Source organism: Diceros bicornis, chromosome 4, assembly GCF_020826845.1.
Source record: "Diceros bicornis minor isolate mBicDic1 chromosome 4, mDicBic1.mat.cur, whole genome shotgun sequence".
Lineage (NCBI taxonomy): Eukaryota > Metazoa > Chordata > Mammalia > Perissodactyla > Rhinocerotidae > Diceros > Diceros bicornis.
The window spans coordinates 8,611,951-8,635,562 of record NC_080743.1 but is presented as its reverse complement, the minus strand read 5'-3'; the positions used below and the strand labels follow the sequence as shown (position 1 = coordinate 8,635,562).

Genomic DNA, 23,612 nt, shown 5'->3' with positions numbered 1-23,612 from the left:
TTGGCATTTGATACCTAGAGCAAGTAAGGTAATGGCTGAGTAGCTAAAATTTTGTTAGAGTTTTTTGCTTGTTTTACATAGATAATTGCTAATAGTAATGTTTCATCTTGATGACTGTGACTAAAAATAGTACTATGATTTTTCATAGTAACTTCATCATAGCCTGTATGGCAAAATATAGTATTTATTACTCAAGGACTGTATTTCTACTTTTTGCTTTATCAACTCGTCAGCTGAATTGTTTTCGGTATCTTTAGTTGTAAAACAATGTGATTGAGTTGACTTTTAAACAACAGTGAATTTAGTAATGAAAACTAATGTAAACACTGATATTTTCAAAATTTAATAGATAGGCCACTTTAAACTGGATAGTTGGCAAATATTCTTGATAGCTCTGCTTTTAACTGAACACGACTATTGTATATATTCAGTTAGAACACACTCAACTGTGCTCAAAATAATATAATACATTAATGAAATCCTTACCTGTGGAATAAGCTCTGTTATTTCCATTGGACTCTAGGCTTCTTATCTAAAATTAGGGCAAAAATTGAGATTAAAAAAATGGGTAAGATTTCTGTGGCTTGTATAATTCTCTAACAACTGCACTTGAAACCTGAATTTACAATATTGTAACAATAACACTACATGTCATTTATCATAAATCAAATCCCCAAAAAAGTTCCTGAAAGCCGCAACCAGTTTTTTCATTTCTACATTTAATTTATTTAATCACTTTACTAATGTTGCAGCAAGCGTATTATGTTGATGGTAATTATATTCTGACTCTTTGGGAAACAGTTTTTAGTGGGAGATGTAGCTTTGGGTTATTAGTCATTATTAGGACGTTTTTCAGATTTGGCTTTCATAGTAGCTACATTTATGTTTTGTCTTATGGCCATTGCCTTTAAAATATAGAGTTACAGTACCTTGAAATATCCCTGAAAAGAAATAAAAGGTTCCTTTGACAGTTAATTCCCTTTGAAAGAAGAGAGATGAGTATGACTGACAAAGTACCGTAGTATGGTATGTTAGAACTAATTTTCTTGATGGTCACAGAAGGTTCTGAATTGCAGGATTATTGGGCGTCTGTATTCTGAAATCCAACATTTAGGAGTTGGTTTGTTAAAGTACAAATTCTGTTCAAAGTAATTAGAATCCTAAATACCCTTGCACTCTTATCCTTAGCAACTGAAATTCACTTTTTAAATTGCCTTGATATACCAAATGTTTTCATGTGCTTAGCTGCCCTTTTATTGTTGATATTTCTGATGAATGTAACTGGTGGTTCACACACCTGTGGAAAGTGTAATTGCTTTTTTCCCTGCAATACATGTTCTCATCTCCTGTAGTGACGTCTCCTAGGAAGAGTAGCTTCTATGTAATGTGTACTTCTTTAATTCCTTTTTCCCCCTGTAGCTGCATAATTTTCCTGTTATATTACATTACATTTACTGTTGATACTTTACTAACCTGGATACTTTAGTTAGATTTTAAGAATATTTTTCCTTTCAAATTACAAAACAGTAAGTGCTTTTTAAGTCACCCCCAACAAGCTGTTTATTATATTTGGATTGTTATAACATGATAAGTGCATAGCAAATCATATACTCATACAGGTGCATAGCAGAGCCATACAATCATACCACATCAGATCACATAGCTAGTTTTATATTCACTGTGGGGATTCCTTCCACAACTTTGTGATCATGATGATGATGATCATCATAGATACAATTTATTGAGTGTGTCGGTAATATGCTAAGTGTTTGCACACATTGTCACATTTAATTCTCACAATAACCCTGCAAAGCAGATAGTTTATTTTAAAGATGAGAAAAATGAAGCCTAGAGAAGCAAGGAGAACTTTGCTGACGTTGCATATTAGTATAAGTTACAAAGCTGGTAATTTAGTATAAGTTACAAAGCTAGGACTCCAAAGCCCATAATCAGCCTCTTTGTAAATATTTCTATTGATCAGGACCCACTATCTTACAAAGAAGTCAATTCTAATAATGTGTATGTAGCAGTGTACAGCAAAGTTCTTTAATATGTATTTCCTTATTTAGTCCTTGTGGTAGCCCTGTAGAGAGATTCTGCTATTGGGCAGCTCGTAGAGTTTTTCTGTAGAGCCCAAATCTCTCACACTTGTTTGTGCTGTTCGTTTTTTATGTAATGACACAGATAAATGGGCTACCTCGTTCACATGATAGCTCTTTAGATATTTGACAAGAGCTATCATGTTCTCCTTATCTTCAGGTTAAATGTCCCTAACTTCTGTATCCATTCTTCATATGACATGGTTTATAAAGTGCTTCGAATGGTCCCTGAAATATAGTAAATACTATGTAAGTGTGTTAGATGAGTAAATGAAAATCTTATTCATCTTCTAGTGAAACTCTAGTTTGTTAATTCTTCCCTGGAGGATGGTGCCCAGAAACTTAGTGCTGGAGCTGTAGTAGGCTCATCAGCAAAGACAAAAAGGAGAGTATTTATTGCTGTAAGCAATACACATTTAGTAATGTGTATTACTAAAAAGCACACATTAAGTAATGCAGTGCAAGAGTATGTTAATTTTTTAATGCTGTTTTTTTCTCAAGTGACTGCCTGTCTTTCCGTTCTATCCCTTCTTGCGTTTATTTTTTTAACCTCACAACAGGACTTTATGTTTATTAAATGTTATCGTGTTAGTTTTGATCCTTTATTCTACGTAGCTGGAAAGTGTATTGAATCCTCATTTGGTCACTATTTAGCTCACTATTCATTATCTCTTTCAGTTTTCAGTGATCTCTGATTTGATAAACTTTTTTTGGTGTGTGTATGTGTATTTACAAATTATTGTCAAATTGAATAGGAGCAAGGATAGAGCTTTTTTTTCTGTGGTAAAATGTTGGTTGAGTATGAGTTGCTTTTTCTTGCCATCAGTTATTTTAAGGAAATTTGTTTTTGGATCCAAACATATCTCTTGAAATATAAGTTAAATACAGTAACAGACATAACATCATGTAGATACTGTTTTCAAATATGCCAAATGATTGTGACTCATTGGATATTTAGTAACAGCTTTTTTTGAGTCAGGAAAAAGACACATTAAGTGTACACAAGCTCATTGAACTTTATATCTTAAGTATATCTCTAGTTATACAGTACCACTTTTTTCTTTAGTATAGAATTTGTCTAAGCCCTTTTTCACACTGAGGGTAAAGAAGTTTTCTGAGTCACTTTTTGCCGTTGGTATAGTTAAACAAAGCATCATGGTGAAGTACTATTGTTTATAATTGATGCTAATGATTTTTACTTCTTCACTTATAGAATTGAGAATGTTTATGAAGCATATCGAAGACTTTCTTGATTTTTGACTTCACTTCCTATTTGTTAAACTTATAATTTTATTTTTTCCTTTAATTGAGTTAAATATCCTTAGACGTTAAGTACCTTCTCTTGGATGTTAGTCAGAAGCTTTTAGGTGGCAGAGTGATGAAAGTCCTTGACATATGAATTGGTCAAACCAGCCTTTCCTAGATGTGAAAAATTTCTGATCTGTTCTGAGAGACTTGGCAGTTTCTACTGCCTTTAATTACTTTGCCTGGCAAGTGACAAGCCATCTTCTCTATACACAATTTCCACTTTTACTGAGTTGTAGTGTAATCTTCTTGAAGCCTTTTCATACAGTGATTAGAGATTTCACATTTAAGGTAAAATTCAATTGAGAGTATTCCTGCCAATGCAGGTAACTCAATGAAGTGATAATGAAATGGTTAACATGTGTGACCTCTCTGCCTGGTGGCTGGCAGACTTCTTCAGACAGGGATTTTAAAACATCTTAGTTTCAGAAAGATTAAAAATGTATATTTGAGAATTGAGGCGATAGGATAATCTGTTTGGTACCCATTTGGTGTGTTTATTTTGGCTTGTTCTATATAAATCTTACCTTTCTTTTGATGTTATTTTCTCTGCTTTGTTTCTGTCACTAAAATCTTCATAATCGGTGATATAAGAGAATAATGCATAATATGTCTGTGTGAGAAGATGCAACTATAAAGCTAACCTTTGCATGGCAAAAAAATCTTGAACTAAGCCTCAGGTGAACAGTTTTAGCCCAGAGGGTTAAAATGATGGCACAGCTTTAAAAGAACATTGGTAGTTTTGTATCTGTTCTCCTCGTGTTTTGTAGTCTTTTCTGGGCTTTATTTTTGAAAGGCAGACCTCCTTTTTCCTTAGAAAAAAAGTGGTTTCTGGAGACCCAAGATAATTCATTAAAGTGTTTTGCACCTTCACCAGGTGTAAGGGTGATTTGGTGGTGAAATCTGTCACTCCACTGATTTATTGGGTTCAGTTGATTTTCATGACTATATGAATATGACCTTCCACCTGTCACCCTCTTTCCCCGTGTGTACCTCCAACAGAGTAGGACTGTCCTTGGGTTAAGTGGCTGTGTTTCCTGATGGCATCATCATTAGCACTATAGAACGTGACCTACCGCTTACACTTGTGATAAGAACACATCTGCAGAGCTACTTCATAAGAGGAGGGGGGAATCCTCTTCTCCCATTTCCTGCACTGAGCTACAATAGGAGTAGGAATTTTGACCTTCCAACTTTGGCAAAAAAGGAAGCAGAAATGAGGAGTTTTTGACGATGTTGTGTCCTGGGCATCCTCAGTGAGGCAGGAGAATTCTGGAGGACTGACTGGAGAACTGAGTTCTAGGCAGTATCTGCCCCAAGTTAATATCATTCTTAAGTCATAGAAGTCTATTGCAAAGTACAATGTAATTGTCAGGATGCATTGAGTTCTAGAAAATGAGTGTACTTCCTCAAAAGTTGGATGGGGACTGGGCAGACAATATGTGCCTGTCCATATACCATTTATTTCACTGAGGGAGAGATGGAAGATCAGTTTCAGAGCAAGACTGAAGCATGTAAAATGGGTGTAGGAAAAAGGGAAAAGGTCTTTTTTTCCTAACTGTCTGAAGATTATGAATGGTGTTGGTTATTAGGATATGTGAGGTTTAACTGTGTGGTTTAGTTGAATTGCATCTGTTTTTGAGCTTACTCTTGTTGAAATCCCAAATATCTGCAAAACTGGAAGGCCATCTCTATATTTGGAATCAGATGTTGGTTTAGACCATGCTTCTCTACAAACTGGTTTTTATGAAATTATTTACTTAACTGCTGAAATAAGTAGATATAATAATATCTACCTATTGAGGCTTTGCAGTCTCAAACGGGAGACTGCACTTGAAAATATTTTAACTCTGAAGGTTCATATAATAGTAATACCCATTAATAACAGTATCTTGCTCTCACTTTTGCTGGTAAGTACCTTCCAGCAGAAGACAGTCTTGTTTTTGAGATTTAGATAGGACTTAATTGAGGTTTTATCTGATACTTGAATTTATACTGCCTGTCTGTCTGCTAAAGGGTTAGGTTTATTTGACTCTCCTGTAAGTCACCTTTAGTCTACTAGTGTAAATCTGTTCAGTGCATTGGCTTCTTGGCTGTAGATGTCTATCAGGCATGTTAATGCATGCTCTATCTTACTCAGCACTGTACTGAATTCTGTAAAACCACCATGCTGTGTTGCATATCCTTTTGTGCATATATATCCTTTGGTTGGCTTTCATAGAGAATCATGTGGAGACCTGCATTGTCCTGGGGTAAAATGCTTTTTTCCAGAGTAAAAACAGATTTTAACACTATTCTAATGGTTTTTTACAGTTTTTTCCCCCTTTTTTTGTTCATTCATTCCTTCGTTTAACAGATATATACTGAGCACCTAACGTGGTAGACAGTTTTAGGTGTTGAGATTACAGCAATGAGCGAAATGGACAAAGTTCCTGCCCTCATGGAGCTTAAATTCTAATGGGGGAAAATAAATAATAGACAAACTAATAAATATATGGTATGACTGATAATGATAAACATAGAGTAAAATAGAGCAGGGTGAGGAGGATAGAGAGTGAGGAGTACAGGGGAGGGAGGTAGTAATTATTTCATTGAGGGCAGAGTCAGGAAAGACATCGATGATAAGAGAAATTTAAGCAGTTACCTAAAAACCTAAAGAAAATTAGGGAGCAGGTATCTGGCAGAACCGAGTTGCAGGCGGAGAATAGCAAATGCAGAGGTACCATGCTCGAGGAATAGGAAGAAGGCAGTGTGGCTGGAACAAAGGAGAGAGTGGCAGGAGATGGAAGATTTGAGAAGTTGCAAGGGCTTTAAGCAGGGAGAACTTTTGTAGACCATTGTTAAGGATTTTGGCTTTTACTCTGAGCAACATAGGAAGCGACTGAGGGTTTTGAGCAGAGTAACACAATCTAACTTTAAAAGGCTCACTCTGGCTGCCATATGAAGCAGAAACTTGGATGGGCGAATTTAATGTGCTATTATAGTAAGTGGGGTAGCTGTGGAAATAATGAGAAGGTAGAGCTGGTTAGGAGTCGATAATGGATCGGGTAGTATAATATTATGTGCATGTGTGAGTTTTAGTGGTATAGTACCATTTATGAGAGAAAATACAAAAATTCCCCCTTTTTACTGCTTGCTTCGTTTGGACTTGAAGGTGTCTGTAGATGCTGGAGCTATGTTGGTTCTAGTACTTATAATTGCCTGCTTTCCTCCCTAGTTAGAGGGCACACGAAGTCAAAACTATTTATGTAATACAAAGTCATCACTTGCCTTTTTCACTGCGCTAACATTTTCCCCGATGATACAAAACCAGTGGTGGGTAAAATTGTTGGATCTTTAGCACAAATCAAGGCACCAGACTACTAGAAGTCATTGTATTAGTCACTGCCATGTACTTATAGTAAAAAAAAAAAAGCCAATTTCAGTTAATGTCTTTGATGAAGCTGTAGAAGTGATTAATTTTATTGTCTTAATCTTGAGTAAATATCTTTTTGATATTCTTTGTGACATAATGCAGATTATGCATAATGCTCTTCTGTTGCATACTGAAGGGAAAATAAGGGGAAACATTTGTGCAGTTGGAGTTCTAAGCCAGACTAGCTGCTTTTATTATGGAACACCATTTTTACTTGAAAGGACAGCTTACAAACAAACTATAGTTATTCTGGTTTAGATATTTGGCAGATATTTTCTGGGAAATGAATGAAGAGAGCCTGTGACTTAAAGGAAAACAATTGAAGGTATTTGTTGCCAATGAAAAAATTTAAGCCTTGAACCGAAAATTAAAATTTGAAAAACTTGTCTCTGTCACTCTAAGCTTGACAACTTAGACAGCTGGTCAGATTGGTGATATTACCAAATGTGATTTTTAAAATTTTGTATAGGAAAACGTGTTGACCTTTGGAAAGTCTGCATAACTCAGTCAACCAATATTTTTCAGATGATAAATGGATGATGTTAGAAAATCACACATCAGTGAAAAATCCATTCAAAGTGCAAGAGAAACCAATAGATTCCATTGTAATACAGTACAGAAAGGTTATTGATATAGTTTTAGATTTCACATTCCATCTCAGCCTTTAAGAAATGACTATTTATTGAGTGTTGGTGTACTATCAAAGAATACCCCCAGTTATTTGAAAAGGCTATTAAAATACTCCTCTTTTTTCCAACTGCATATCTTCTGAATGTGGATTTTCTTCATATACTCCAAACCAAAACAACGTTTACACTTGATTGAATGTAGAAACAGTTATAAAAATCTAGCTGTCTTCTATTAAGCCAGACATTAAAGAAATTTATTTTAATTTTTAATTAAAGAATTTAAAATAGCACCACTCATATTCATTTTTTTGTTTTGGAATATGCAATTTTTTTCATAAAAAATTTTATATTAACATGTAATGGGTTTATTTTAATTTTAAAATTAACATTTTAAAACATTTAGTTTTAAGATGGTAAATATCAATAGATTTATCCATTTAAAAGATTTTTGGGGGCCGGCCCCGTGGCTTAGCAGTTGATTACGCATGCTCCGCTACTTGCGGCCCGGGTTCAGATCCCGGGCGCGCACCGGCGCACCGCTTCTCTGGCCATGCTGAGACCGCGTCCCACATACGACAACTAGAAGGATGTGCAACTATGACATACAACTATCTACTGTGGCTTTGGGGGAAAAAAAAAGGAGGAGGATTGGCAATAGATGTTAGCTCAGAGCTGGTCTTCCTCAGCAAAAAGAGGAGGATTAGCATGGATGTTAGCTCAGGGCTGATGTTCCTCACACATAAAAAAATAAATAAATAAAAAGATTTTTGGGATCTTCAAATTGGGATTTTCAATAATTCTTAAGAGTATAAAGGGGTCTTCAGACCAAAAAGCTTGAAAACTGTTGGTATATTAAAAAGAATACGGATTTTAGAGTCATAACTCGCATAATTTCTAGATATGTAATTTTAGGAAGCTATTATTAACTTTATTTTTCTCACTTGTGAAAGAGGAATAATGTTTATCTCACAGGGTTATGGAGCAAATTAAATAAGATAAGGTATAGAAAGTATACATCATAGTGTTGGGCACATATAATAGATACCCCATAAGTGCTGGCCATTTGGTTGATAATTTGTGTACTTTAAGACTATTGTGGTCTTAATGTTGCTGGAAGATTTTTACTCATTTGAAAAAACAATTCAATTTTGTTTACCAAGGTAGAACCAAGGCATCCAATTTCAGATTTAAAAATTATGTTGTGAAAAGTTGGCAGAGAAGGTTAAGTTTTTAGTATCCTTTGTGTAACAAATTAGCTTGAACAGTAGGTTGAGGACTTAGAAAACTGAGGAGATAGTAGATGAAGGTGACTAGGACATCTGAACACTTAGTTTCATGATACACTTGGTCAGTAAAGTGTTTCATGAAACAATGTGTGTTAGTTTGGCTAGATGATGATTAGTTTGCATTTAAAATATTGAAATCACAGCATGATATTTGGCTTCCTTGAAGCTATGTATTTCTGATTATATACTTACCTGTAAAATGAGAGGGATTGGATTGTTGAACTTGAAGTCATTTCTAGTTCATAAATCTTTTGAAAATGTGATTAATTTGGACTTGTAATGGGAAGTTTCATTTGTGACTTCAGTAGTTACTGATATTTTTACTCTTGCATCTTTGTATTCTTGGAGGGTTTAAGAAAACAAAGTCTAGTTGTCTAGGGACGTAAATGTCTCGATTTCTTCACTTATGTGCTCTGTCTAGACTTCTGCTGGGTTCTCTTTGTGTGTTTTTTTGAATAGTTATTACGTTCATATGCTACAAAATTATAAAAAGATATAAAAGGATACATTGTAACAATAAAGTTTCCCTCCCATCCATCTATACCCACCCATTTACCCTCTTTGGCAGCAACTAGTATTATCAGTTGCTTGTTTTCTTCTTCTGTTACCATTTAGAGCATGGTACTTTTTTTTCCTCCTGAAAGTTAGAGAAGTGAAGAAAGGGAACTATTACTATCTTTTCTACTATTAGGACAAGAAAATGGATATTCAGAAATTTGTATGTTTGATTTTAGAAGTCTTTCTCTTTTTTCACTGTCAAATTTATATCCCCAGCTTCGACTTCTTGGAGTTCCAGATTTTGTCTCCATTTGGGAATCTCAGAGATATTTCAAAATTTACTTGTCTAAAATGGAGTTATCATTTTCCACCTCATTCCCTCCTGCCTGGTCACCCAGTCTTTTAGTAAATCATTAACTATCCAGTTGCTCAAGCCTCAATCATTGGGATCATTCTTTGTGTCACCCCCTCTTCCTACCCATACACATCTCATTAGCATTTTGAATCAGTCTACTTTCTGTCCCCACTGCCACCAATTTGAGATCAACCAATTTGTATTATCTTTTCCCTGGAATACTGTACCAGACTTGCAACTAGTCTCCCTATGTGCCCCTCATTCCATTCTGTGTATGGTCACAAGAGTGATCTTAAAATGTAATTTGTGTCATGTCATGTCCCTACTCAAGGTCCTGTAATCCCTTCTCCACTTAAAAGTAAGTTCGTATTTCTTACCATAGTTATAGAGGCCCACGTGATCTGGCCCTTGCCTACTTCCCTGATATAATCTTGTACAAATCTCGCCCCTTTTCTATATTCTGGCAATACTTGTTTTCTTTCTGTTCCTTAAATATGCCAGGTTATTTCTGGCCTCTGTCTGGAATGCCTTCCTTCTCATTCTTTGTTTGCTTAATTCCTACTCATCTTTTAGGTCTCATTTTAAGCATGATCTCTTTAGATGTATTTTCCTAACTGAAGTATCAAAAAGTACATCTTCCTTTGTTATTTTCAATATTAGCCTTTTGTTATTCTTCACACCTATCACAATCTATTTTGTTTCATTTTGTATTTCTCTTACTCTCTTATATGAATATAAGCTCCATGAGGAAATTATTTCTGGCTTGTTAATGGTTGAATCTCTAGTGCCTAGTACTATGCCTAACACATAACAGAACCTATGAACTCTTCTTCTAACTTTACATTAAAATACAATAATGATACTAGGGTCAAGTAAACTAGATTATGAAAGAAATTTTTATTAACAGTAATATAATGTGATTATATGTAGAAATTATACTGATGCTGACAGGTGTTTTATCCTGGAAGCAATGCAATATGACATGAAACCCTCACTGATTAGAGCAGGGGTCTGCGAACATTTAATTAAAGGGCAAGATAGTAAATATTATAGACTTGTAGGCCATACCATCTATTGCATGCAAATAGCCATAAACAATTCATAAACAATCAGCACATGGCTGTGTTCCAATAAAACTTTATGTCATGTCCCTGAATTAGAGGATGAGAAGGTTTCTAATATGGGAAACAGATGGCAGGAGTAAGTTTGTGCCCCTACAGCAAGCCTACCCCTTTCTTTTGCCTTCATTTATTGCTATCATTAGAACTTGTAGCAGTAGAAAAAAATAAAGCTATTTCTAGTACCTTATTTTGAATAGAGAAGTTCACACCAAAGAAGGAAGTGGGCAAGAAAGCTTATTTTAGGCCAGAGCTGGACTAACCTGGGTGATGGTTGTTAAGGCTAAATAAGAAGTCCAGTAAAAAGACTTTGTAAGGAAGACTTGTGCTTTTAAAATTGCTAGGAGTATGAATAAATTTTTACTGCAATCCTAACAAGCTTACTTATTCCCCACTTCCCTTATCTTTTATTTATTTATTTATTTTTAAACAGCTTTATTGTAGTATAATTCATATACCATACAATTGAACCATTTAAAGTGTACAATTAACTGGTTTTTGGTATATTCAGAGTTGTGCAACCATCACCACAATCTATTTGAGAACATTTTTATCACCCTAAAAAGAAACCCTGTACCCTTTAGCTTTTATTCCCTAAACCTCCCAATTCCCTCAGCCCCAGAAAACCACTAATCTATTTTCTGTCTCTATAGATTTGATTATTCTAGACATTTCATATAAATGAAATCACACAGTATGTGGTCTTTGTTACTGGGTTCTTTCACTTAGCACATCATTTTCAAGGTTCATTCATGTTGTAGCATGTATCAGTACTTCATTCCTTTTTGTTGCCAAATAATATTCCATTGCATGGGCGTACCTCGTTTTATTTGTATATTCATCAATTAATGGGCATTTGAGTTGTTTCTACTTTTTAGCTATTATGAGTAATGCTGCTATGAACACTAGTATATAAGTTTTTGTCTGGACATGTTTTCATTTTCTTGAATATATATCTTTTGTTAGGTCATGTGGTAACTATGTTTACCATTTTGAGTAACTGCCAAGCTGTTTCTCAAAGTGGCTGCACTATTGTACTTTCCCAACAGTGATGTTTGAGGATTCCAATTTCTCCTTCTTGCCAGCACTTGTTATTATTTGTCTTTTTAATTACAGTCATCCTAGTGCATATAAAGTGGTATCTCATTGTGGTTTTGATTTGTATTTCCTTAATGGCTAATGATTTTGAGCATCTTTTCATGTGCTTATTGGCCATTTGTATATCTTCTTTGGAGAAATGGCTATTCGGATCCTTTCCCATTTTTAAATTGGCTAGTCTTTTTAATATTTAGTTGTAAGAGTTCTTTGTGTATTCTGGACAAGACTCTTATCAAATATATGATTTGTGAAATATTTTCTTCTTCTTTGGGTTGTCTTTTCACTTTCTTGATGGCATCCTTTGCAGCATAAAACGTTTTAATTTTGATAAGGTCCAATTTATTTTTTCTTGTTTTACTGTGATTTTGGTATATCCGAGGAAGCATTACCTAATCCAAGGTCACAAAGATTTACTCCTTTGTTTTCTTTCTAAGAGTTTTATAGTTTTAGCTCTTAAATATTTAGGTCTGCGATCTATTTTGAATTAATTTTGGTGTATGGTGTGATTGGTCCATTGATGTATATGTCTCTCCTTATGCAAGTGCATACTGTATTAATTAACGTGGTTTTGTAGCAAGTTTTGAAATTGGGAAGTGTGAGTCCTCCAACTTTGTTGTTCTTTTTCAAGATTGTTTTGGATATTCTGGGTCCCTTGAACTTTTATATGAATTTTAGGACCACCTTGTCAGTTTCTGTAAAAAAGCTAGCTGGGATTTTGATGGAGGTTGTATTGAATTTATAGACTAATTTGGGGAGTATTGTCATCTTAACAATATTTAATCTATGAATTTGGGATTATTTAGGTGTTATTTAATTTCTTTCAACAATGATTTATAGTTTTCAGAGTGTTAGTCTTGCATCATTCTCCTTATCTTTGATTTCTATGTGGCAACTCCTTGATCCTTCTTCAGCTGTTTGATTCTCTTTATGTTATCTAGAATATTAGAATAGAGCTTCATAGGAAAGTGCTTAAATATCAGCTTGTTCATTTAGCTTCAGAATTTAGAGGCGGTTCCTGCTGTTCATCCTCTTGAATGAACTGAGAGGAAGCTGAGGGTAATCTGCTTGTCCTTCCCCATACTAGATCTGAAAAAAATCTTCATTCCAGGATGAATGAGCAGGAAGAAAAAGTCCATTAGAGGATCTTTGAAAAATATTGATTATCAAAGACTCATCATTATACCTATCCTGAAGATACTCTTAAGAATACTGTAAGAAATAGAAGGAAAGTTTAGAAAATAATTGCTTTGTTTTTCAGTAACATGTGAAAGCAGTTTGCTTTTCTCTAACACCGTTATATGATGATGTGAAGAAAACAGGCCAAACTAAGAAGATCCTATGGAAAATTTTAAAAATGTAGTCACTTCATTAAAAATCTAAATTTAATGCAGTAAAGTCTTGATATTATAGAAAATTGAATGAGTGATATACACAATTCATTTGAAAACAAAGACCATAGACGAAAAGGAGAAAAATTAAAAGAATTAAGGACAAGTTATAAATATAGAGAATACCTCTATAGATTTCATTTTATGAATAATATGTATTTCCAGAGACTAAAACAGAATAAATGGATCAGAGGCAATACTCAAAGTTATAAATGAAGAAGAAAGCATTTTTGATATAAAATTAGTTCTGATTCCAGAGTTAGAGCTCATAATGTGTTCCAGGGAAAATTAGTGGGAAGAGATTCTGCATATCTTGATGATATTTTAAAATTTAATGAAGAATCCTACACATACACAAGTGAAAAGCACAGATTACTATTGAACAAATGAATATCAATTTGGCCTCAGACATCTCAAATGTTAGAACATACTTGCTACACCGTCTTTGCAGGGTAGACTTCTTTCTGGCCAGCAACAGTAATTTTCTAGAAAATAGACCAATTACCATGATATAATTCCTGAAAAATATTATTCAAAGAAGTATCCCAGATCATAAGAGATGAATTCAAATGGCTAACCCAAGAAAGGAGAAGTTACGTCAGAAAAGGACTGATAATGAACATTGAAACCAATTAAATTTACCATAGATAAGTCTAATAATTATAGCAAATATGATTAAATCTCGACAGCAAATTTCCAAAAAAACCATTTGCTTCAAATTTTAAAAGACATGTATTCTATAAAGATAAGAAAAAAGTTTACACCTACTGATTAAATTAGTGAAACAAAAATGGAGATAGACGAGAAATAAAACTACTGACTTCCTCATTTTTTGTAAAAGGGAATCAAAAGTGTGGTTTATCTTTTTACTTTGTTAGATATCTATGATTTTAAAAATGCTTTCTAAAAAGTGTTAGTTTGCTACAAATAGAATTTAAAATCTGTCTATTTACAGTCTATGTTATTGCAGAAGACAAATTAAATTTAAAAAGTCCAAATAAAAAAGACAGAGTAAAAAAACAAAGCAAAAGCACTTAAAAAATGGAAATCTCCCAAAGTACGATTATGGCAAATAAAGCTATATATTCCCATATTGTATTAGTTGTGATTCTTGCCGTTATAAGAGATAGAAACTCACTGCAAACTAACTTAAGCCCAAAGGTATTTATTGATTCATATAACTGAAAATGATAGAGTAGGAGCCAATATTGGGCATGATTGTATCCAGACCTCCTGCAGTATTGTCAGGACATTTTTTTTCCCTACAATCTCTTAGCTCTCCTGTTATGTAGAACTCCATTCTTTCTTATTGCAATTGGACTTTATCTATGTCAGAGTTTTTCAACCTCTGCACTTGACATTTTGTGCTGGATAATTCTTTGTGGTGGGAAACTGTCCTGCGTATTGTAAGATATTGAGCTGCATACCTGGGCTCTATCTTCTAGATGCCATTAGCACCCCCACTCCCCAATTTTGACAACCAGAAATGTGCCAGACGTTGCCAAATGTTCCCTGGGGGATAAAATTGTCCGTGATTAAGAACTACTGATCTATGTGTTAGAGAATATGCAGCCCCATACTCAAAACCTTAAAGCACTGTGGTTCCAATGGCAAGAAACAGTCTTTCCCAGCAGCTCAAGTACAAAAAAAAAAAAATTGCAGAAAAGAGCCTTGACCAAGGTGGGAATTGTGCCCTTCTCTGAAACAGTATTCTAGTTAGATATCAGACTGGTTGGAGTTGGAGTCACATGCCCTCCCTGGTTCATGTACTTAAGGTATGAGATTCGTTTAAGAGAAAGGAGCATGGAAAAAAATTCCAAAAACAACAAGTATGACATCTGCTAAAAGGGAAGAAAAGGACTTTCACAGACGTACTTGAAAGAGAATGGTAACAAATGGAAATTTTATTGTTGAGTTAATGGTAAACAAAAATATGAATGGCAAGATTCATTGCTGATAAAATTGAATTTGAGGTAAAAATGATTTAAAAGTGCTAAGAGAATAATTATATTTTGATAGAAGTTATGAGCATTCATGCTTATAACATTTTTGCATCTTTTTGCACTAATAGTAACAAGGAATAAAAAGCAAAAATGGAAAAATTTAACAATAAAAATTGAAGTAGAATTCCTACCTCTAGTAACAATGGACTAGATAATTAGGGCTAGTCTTCTTGAGAAACAAATAATAATAAAATATTCTACTTTAAGGACGTTGGAGATCTAACAAAGTAGGAAGGAATTACTGGGCCAAGATCTGACAGAAGATGGAAATCCAAAGATGTGAGCCTAATTTTAGGTTATTTTGAGCCAGTAGCTTTTGTAAAGCCAGAAGAAGTGGTTAAGAGGCTGAGCAGCACTTTTGACAGCCTCACTGAACTAAGAGAACAAAAGATGGCAATTTGGGCTTACTGAGTGTGGGATATCTCTTAAACATGCTGTTTTTTGGCTAGGAACTTGAAGAACTGCACCTTAGGAATAAAGGTGAACTAAAAGTCAGTCAGTTCTGATATAGGCTGAAGCATAGCTTTGAGTCATTTGTGAGAGCCAGAAACACGTCAGTCCCTGAATTAGTTGATCCTGGAGTCTAGTACCCCCAGCCACGTGTCAGAAGCAAATGAAAGTCTCTGGAGGATTTGTTTCTTAGGCTTCAAATTTTTTTTTTTTTTGTGAAGAGATCAGCCCTGTGCTAGCATCTGTCAGTCCTCCTCTTTTTTTGCCGAGGAAGACTGGCCCTGGGCTAACATCTGTGCCCATCTTCTTCCACTTGATATGGGACGCCGCAACAGCATGGCTTGCCAAGCAGTGCATCGGTGCATGCCCAGGATCCGAACCGGCTAACCCCAGGCCACCAAAGCGGAGCGTGCACGCTTAACCGCTCGCGCCACCAGGCCAGCCCCTTAGGCTTCAAATTTTTTATGGAAAGAGTTAATTAAATACCATGTCCAGCATATAACTAAAAATGGACCAGCACTGTAAGGAAACTGGACAACATGAATGAGAATCTGGGAGAAACAAGAAGAGAAGCAGACACATCAGAGGGTCATTTATTGTAATTATTATTAGCCATAAACTTTTAATAACAGTGTTTATTATGTTCTTGGGGGGTAGGAGACAAGGTTGAATATTTTAGCAGAGAACTGGAAACTATAAAAATTGAAATCATATGTTTGAAAAAGAACCAAGTAGAAATTATCAAATGGAAAAATATAACAACAATTAAAAACTAAATAAATGGGTTTAATAACAGTTTAGACTCTGAAGAAGACAGAATTCATGATCTTGGAAATAGATCAGAAGAAAATAAAATGAAAAATGGAAAGGGAAAGAAATAAAAAATAAAAATAAAAAGGGTAAGAGAAGTTCTACATTAATTGAATCCCAGGAGAGAAGAGAGAGAATGGGACTAAAGCAGTATTTGGAGAGATAATTGCTGAGAATTTTCCAAAATTGATGAAAGACACCAATTTAGAGAATCAAGAAGTCCAACCCAAGGAGAATAAGAAAAGGAATCCGCATTGGAGTGAAATGGCTAAAAAATTTAAAAAAAAAACAATCTTTTTTTCTTTTGTATCTCCGTCTGTTTTTTTTTTTGTTCTTGGTGGTGAGGAAGATTGGCCCTGAGCTAACATCTTTTGCCAAGCTTCCTCTTTTTGCTTGTGGAATACTGTCCCTAAGCTAACATCTGTGCCAATCTTCCTATACTTTGTATGTGGGACGCTGCAACAGCATGGCTTGATAAGTGGTGTGTGGGTCCGTGCCCAGGATCGGAACTCATGAACCCCAGGCTGCCACCGAAGCAGAGCGCGCAAACTTAACCACCATGCCACTGGGCTGCACTGCCCCCCCCCAAAAAAAACATATCTTAAATGCAGCAAGAAAAGAAAAGTCACGTTACTTTCAAAGGAGCAATAGAAAGTCCTATAGCTGATTTCTCAACAAAAAAGGAAACCATAAGACCACATAGAATGCTGAAAAAAATAACAGTCAATCAAGAATTATATACCCAGTGCAATATCCTTCAAGATTGAAGTTGAGGGGCCGGCCTGGAGGCATAGTGGTTAAGTGCGCGCACTCCACTGCTAGGCGGCCCAGGTTCGGATCCTGGGCGCACACCGATGCACTGCTTGTCAGGCCCTGCTATAGCGGCGTCCCATATAAAGTGGAGGAAGATGTGCATGGATGTTAGCCCAGGGCCAGTCTTCCTCAGCAAAAAAAAAAAAAGAGGATTGGCATGGATGTTAGCTCAGGGCTGATCTTCCTCACACACACACAAAAAAAGATTGAAGTTGAATAGACATTTACAAACAACAACCTAGAGAATTCATTTATCAGATCATCATTAAAAGAAATACTGCAGTATGTGTTTCAGGTAGAAGAAAAATGATTCTAATGGAAAGTAAGAGATGTAGGAAGGAAGGAAGAGCAACAAAAATAGTGAGTAAACCTAAATGAATGTTGACTCTGTGAGGTGAAAATAAAAACTTACAGGACTAGATAACAGTAGCATTTAAGTCTGGATGGAGGGAATGAAATTAGTTTTCTAAAGTCATTGCTTTTCTCTGAAGAGGGGTAATATATCATTTAACATGAGACAAGGATGTAGATTGTAAGCTCTAGAGCAGTACTGTCTTATAGAAATACGTTGCAAGCCACATGTGTAACTGTAAATTTTCTAATAGCCAAATAAGGAAAATAAAAAGAAGTAGTCAAATTAATTTTAACAATACATTTTATTTAACCGAATATATCCAAAACATTGTTTCAACATGATGATCAGTATAAAACATTGAGATATTTTACATTCTTGTTTTTCATACTAAGTCTTCAAAATTCCCCTTATGACACATCTCAGTTCAGACTAACACATTTCAAATGCTCAGTAACCACATGTAACTACTGTATGGGACAGTCTATCTCTAGGATAACTATCAGAAGAATAGTAAATAAAAAATATATACCTTCCATCCTACAGATGAAAAAACAAAATGGAATAATGAAAACAATCAGTCTAGAAGAGGTAAGAAAGATGAGAAAAAGGAACATAGAACCAGCAGGACAAATAGGAAAACACAAAGCAGGATGGTAGATTTAAACCCCAATATATTAGTAAGTATAATATATGAAAGTAGATTAAATGCTCCAGGTAAAAACAAATATTGTTGTGCACAACTACATGTAGTTGGAAATACATCTAAAATATAACAATATATAAAAGTTGAAAGGGAAAGAATTGAAAAATGTATTCCATGCAAATATCAATCCAAAAAAGTTGGTATAGTTGTATTAATATAAGAAGTTTTAAGGCAGAAAATATTATCTGAGATAGAGAGATGCCTCATAATGAAAAATCGTTCAATGAATCAAAATATAAATACAAAATTTGATTTGTACTTAATAACATAGCCTGAAAATATATCAAGCAAAAATTGCTACAACTACAAAAAGACATAAAAACCTCCAATTATAAGTAGAGATTTTAACATTCTTCTTTCTGTAACAGGAATCTGACAAAAAAATGGTAAGGATATAAAAGATAGGAACAACACAATTAACAAACCAGATCTAGTAGATTTATATGAAATGCTGCACCCAAATGCAGGATACCCATGCTTTTCAAGGATATGGAAAGCATTTACAAAAATTCACCAGACTTGACCATAAAGCAAATCTCAGCATGTTTCAGAGAATTGAAACTATGCTGTTTGTTCTCTGATCACAATGTAATTAAGCTAGAAATTATTAATAAAAAGATAAAGATGTATTAGGAAAAAGGTTGAAAAATCAACCATCTAAGAATCCATTTCAAGAAATTAGAAAAAAGAACAACTTAATTTGCTTAATTTCCCAATTTGAGTATATTTTACCCAAATAAAATAGAACAGAGATAATAAAAGAGCAAGAATTATTGAATTAGAGAAACAAACCTTAAGTAGCAACATGCCAAAACTTTGTTCTTTAAAAAGATGCACAGGGCTGGCCCCGTGGCTTGGTGGTTGAGTGTGCGCGCTCCGCTGCTGGTGGCCCTGGTTCGGATCCCGGGCGCGCGCCGACACACTGCTTCTCCGGCCATGCCGAGGCCAAGTCCCACATGCAGCGGCTGGAAGGATGTGCAACTATGACATACAACTATCTACTGGGGCTTTGGGGGGAAAAATAAATAAAGTTTTTTAAAAAAATGAAAGCTTTAAAAAAAAAGATGCATAAAATTAATAAACCTCAGACTGATCAAAAGAAAAAGAAAAGGGGCCGGCCCGGTGGCGCAAGCGGTTAAGTGCGCGCGCTCCGCTGCGGCGGCCCGGGTTCGCTGGTTCGGATCCGGGCGCGCACCGACGCACTGCTTGGTAAGCCATGCTGTGGCGGCGTCCCATATAAAGTGGAGGAAGATGGGCACCGATGTCAGCCCAGGGCCGTCTTCCTCAGCAAAAAAAAAAGAGGAGGATTGGCGGATGTTAGCTCAGGGCTGATCTCACAAAAAAAAAAAAAAAAAAAAAAAAAAAATTATGAATGAAAAGTGAAGCATCTATATAAATTCTAATGTCATTAATAAATTGTAAAAGGATGTTGTGAACAAAATGTATGCCAATAAGTGACAATTTAAATAACATGGACAGAATCCTAGAAAAATTCAGCTTGTCAAAATGAACATAAAAAAGGAATTAGAAAACATAAGTATTCTTGTCATTATTCATTAGACAGTGAATCCATAATGAAAATGTTCACTCAAAAGAAACTTCAGCGTTGGATGGTTTTACAAGTTTATTCTTCTAAGTGTTTAGGAAAAATAACACCAAAACCTTTCCAATTACATTTACCTAATTATGGAAACATTTGAGTTTGCAACCCTTGCCTAAGGTAATGCCTGTTGCATTTTAATTATCAGGTTTCTGTATCTACTGATATATATATTTTTTTTAATTTTATTTTTCCCCCAAAGCTCCAGTAGATAGTTGTACATCATAGTTGCACATCCTTCTAGTTGCTGTATGTGGGACACGGCCTCAGCATGGCCGGAGAAGCGGTGCGTCGGTGTGTGCCCGGGATCTGAACCCGGGCTGCCCGCAGCGGAGCGCGAGCACTTAACCGCTACGCCACGGGGCCGGCCCATGTATCTACTGATATTAAGGTTGGTTGCTATACTCAGAGCTCTTTCTCATACCTTTGTTCACAAATGCTTACTGACCGTCTTGCGAATATCAGATGTGTGTGTGAAGCATTTGGTATGCATAAATGAACAAAATATGTATCTAGTCATCCTGAAGTTAACATCTAATGAAGGAAACAGATGTTTACACCTCAAATTAAAAGTACAATTTAGTGTGAAAATTGCTGCAATAAATCGCTAGGTATAGAGGGCTTTGGAAGCAGGGTAGAAGGACATCTGATTGCCTAGAAGAGGCCAGAGAAGGCTTCATTCCAGAGGTGATGTTTGAGCTAAGCCCTGAAAGGTAAGTATTAATATAGCAGGCAGATGGGGAAGGAACATTTAGGAAGGATTAATAAAATGTGTCTAAAAGCGTGAGAACTTGGCTTATTGGAGAATTTATTGCATGCAGTTCAGATGAGATATAGGGTGAGGAAGAAAATAGGAGAAGAAAGGAAGGTAAGGACATATAATCAAGAACCTTTTAAGCCATGTTAAAGATAAAATATAGAGAGTTTCCAGTCTTTTAAGTGGACGTGTAACGTGGTCAAGGGTTTGTTTTAATATTATTATTCCGGTATGGAGAGGATATTGAAATGGCGCAAGACTGGAGGCAAGGAGACGGTTAGAAGATTGTTGCAATAGGTATTCAGATAAGATGATGAGAGCTTAAACTGGAGAAGAGGCAGTGGGAGTTAACGATAGCCAAAGGAAAGACTTGGTTTTGGCATACTTGGTGTTGAACTTTTGTTTCTGGCAGTAGTTTGTCAACAAGTTTGTTTCCTTTTTATGACTACCTTTTGGTCTTGATTAATAGTCTTAGAATATGAATGCAAACTTAATGAAATTTAGTTCAATATTTAGAAAAGGAGGAAGATGATCTTATTCTAGACCAGTCAAATTGGAAATTGATACTTATACATGTGGATTTCTTTTTTTTTTTTTTTTCTGGAGCTGATCAGAAACTAAATATTGTTTAGAATAACAAATTGCTGTTTTTAGTAAAACAGAAAATGTGTACCTTCTACAGATCCACCTAGGATTTAGCATTTTGAGACAAAAATTTGCTTTCTTTTGCAATATATTCTTTTTTTTAATTGAGGTATAATTGACATACAATGTTATGTTGGTTTCAGGTATACAACATAATGGTGCAATATTTATATATATTGTGAAATGATCGCCACAATAAGTCTAGTTAACATCTGTCACTATACACAATTAGAAGAATATTTTTTCTTGTGATAACTTTTAAAATATACTCTCTTAGCAACTTTCAAATATACAATACAGTATCATTAACTATAGTCTTTATGCTGTATATTACATCCCCGTGACTTACTTATTTTGTAACTTATTTTGTAACTGGAAGTTTGTACCTTTAGACTGCCTTCACCCATTTCATCCATCCCCCACCCATCACCTCTGACAGCAAGCAGTCTGTCCTCTGTATCTGTGAGCTTGGTTTTGTTTTTTTTTTTAGATTTCTCATGTGAGATCGTATGGTATTTGTCTTGCTCTATCTGACTTATTTCACTTAGTGCAATGACCTCAAAGTCCATCCATGTTGTCGCCAATGGCAAGATTTCTTTCTTTTTTTTTGTGAGAAAGATTAGCCCTGAGCTAACATTTGTTGCCAGTCCTCTTTTTGCTGAGGAAGATTGGCCCTGGGCTAACATCTATGCCTATCTTCCTCTAGTTTATATGTGGGACGCCTGCCGCAGCATGGTCGGCGCCTGGGATCTGAACCTGCAAACTCGGGGCTGCTGAAGCGGAGCATGTGAACTTAACCACTATGCCACCAGGCTGGGCCCAAGATTTCATTTTTTATGGCTTTATAATATTCCATTGTATATATACAACATTTTCTTTATCCATTCATCTGTTGATGGACGCTTAGCTTGTTTCCATATCTTGGCTATTGTAAATAATGCTGCAGTGAACATGGGGCTGCATATATCTTTTCGAGTTAGTGTTTTTGTTTTCTTCAGATAAATATCCAGAAGTGGAATTGCTGTATCATGTGGTAGTTCTATTTTTAATTTTTTGAGTAACCTCCATACTGTTTTCCATAGCAGTGGCACCACTATACATTCCTACCAACAGTACACAGAGTTCCCTTTTCTCCACATCCTCACCGGAATGTGTTATCGCTTGCCTTTTTGATAATAGCCATTCTAACAGGTGTGAGGCGATATCTCGTGGTTTTGATTTGCATTTCTCCGATGGTTAGTGATATTGAGCATCTTTTGATGTACCTGTTGGCCGTCTGTATGTCTTCTTTGGAAATAAATCTATTCAGATTCTCTGCCCATTTTTTAATCAGATTGTTTGGGTTTTTTTTTTTTTTTTTTTTGCTATTTAGTTATATGAGTTCTTTATATATTTTGTATATTAAGCTTTTATAAGATATATGATTTGCAAGTATTTTCTCCCATTCTATGGGTTGCCTTTTCCTCTCGTTGATGGTTTCCTTTGCTGTGCAGAAGCTGTTAGTTTGATGTAGTCCCATTTGTTTATTTTGCTTTTGTTTACTTTGCTTTGGTGTCAAATTCAAAAATCATTTGCCACGACTGATGTCTAGGAGCCTATGTTTTCTTCTAAGACTTTTATGGTTTCAGGTCTTATGTTCAAGTCTTTAATACATTTCGAGTTAACTTTTGTGTGTAGTGTAAGATAGTGATCCAGTTTCATTCTTTTGTGTGTGGCTGTCCATTTCCCCAACATTATTTATTGAAGATACTGTCCTTTCCCCATTGTATATTCTTGGCTCCTTTGTTGTATGTTAATTGACCACATATGCATGGGTTTATTTCTGGGTTCTCTATTCTATTCCATTTATTTATATTTTTATGCTAATACCGTACTGTTCTGATTACCATAGCTTTGTGATACAGTTTGAAATCCGGAAGTGTGATGCCTCCAGCTTTGTTCTTCTTTCTCAAGATTGCTTTGGCTATTCGAGGTCTTACAAGTGGATTTCTTTTACCTTGTATTAAGCTGAGGATTTTGAAGGCACTGGATAGTTTATTAACCAGACCCACAGATGGTTCTTAATCTTATATCAGTGGATGACTAAGTTTAAAATTGTTCTTAGGCATCTTCATGTAGTATTTGACCTGAACATGTTGTTAGTCAATAGTAGAAAAATTGTGCCTTACTGAGAGTTCCTTATACAGAAAAGTCAATTGAGAGTCCCTAACCTTGTAGTGTTTTGGTGGGGGGAATAGAAAAATCACTGACATAGTTTTGTTGTTTTTTAGAGTTTATCATTAGTG

At 35.3% G+C, this 23,612-nt stretch overlaps 1 protein-coding gene across 2 annotated transcripts in view; it reads left to right on the top strand.

Moving 5' to 3' along the window:
* ANKRD13C (ankyrin repeat domain 13C) overlaps positions 1 to 23,612 on the top strand; it is a 100,196-nt gene that overhangs the window by 1,053 nt on the left and 75,531 nt on the right. The window lies entirely within an intron of this gene.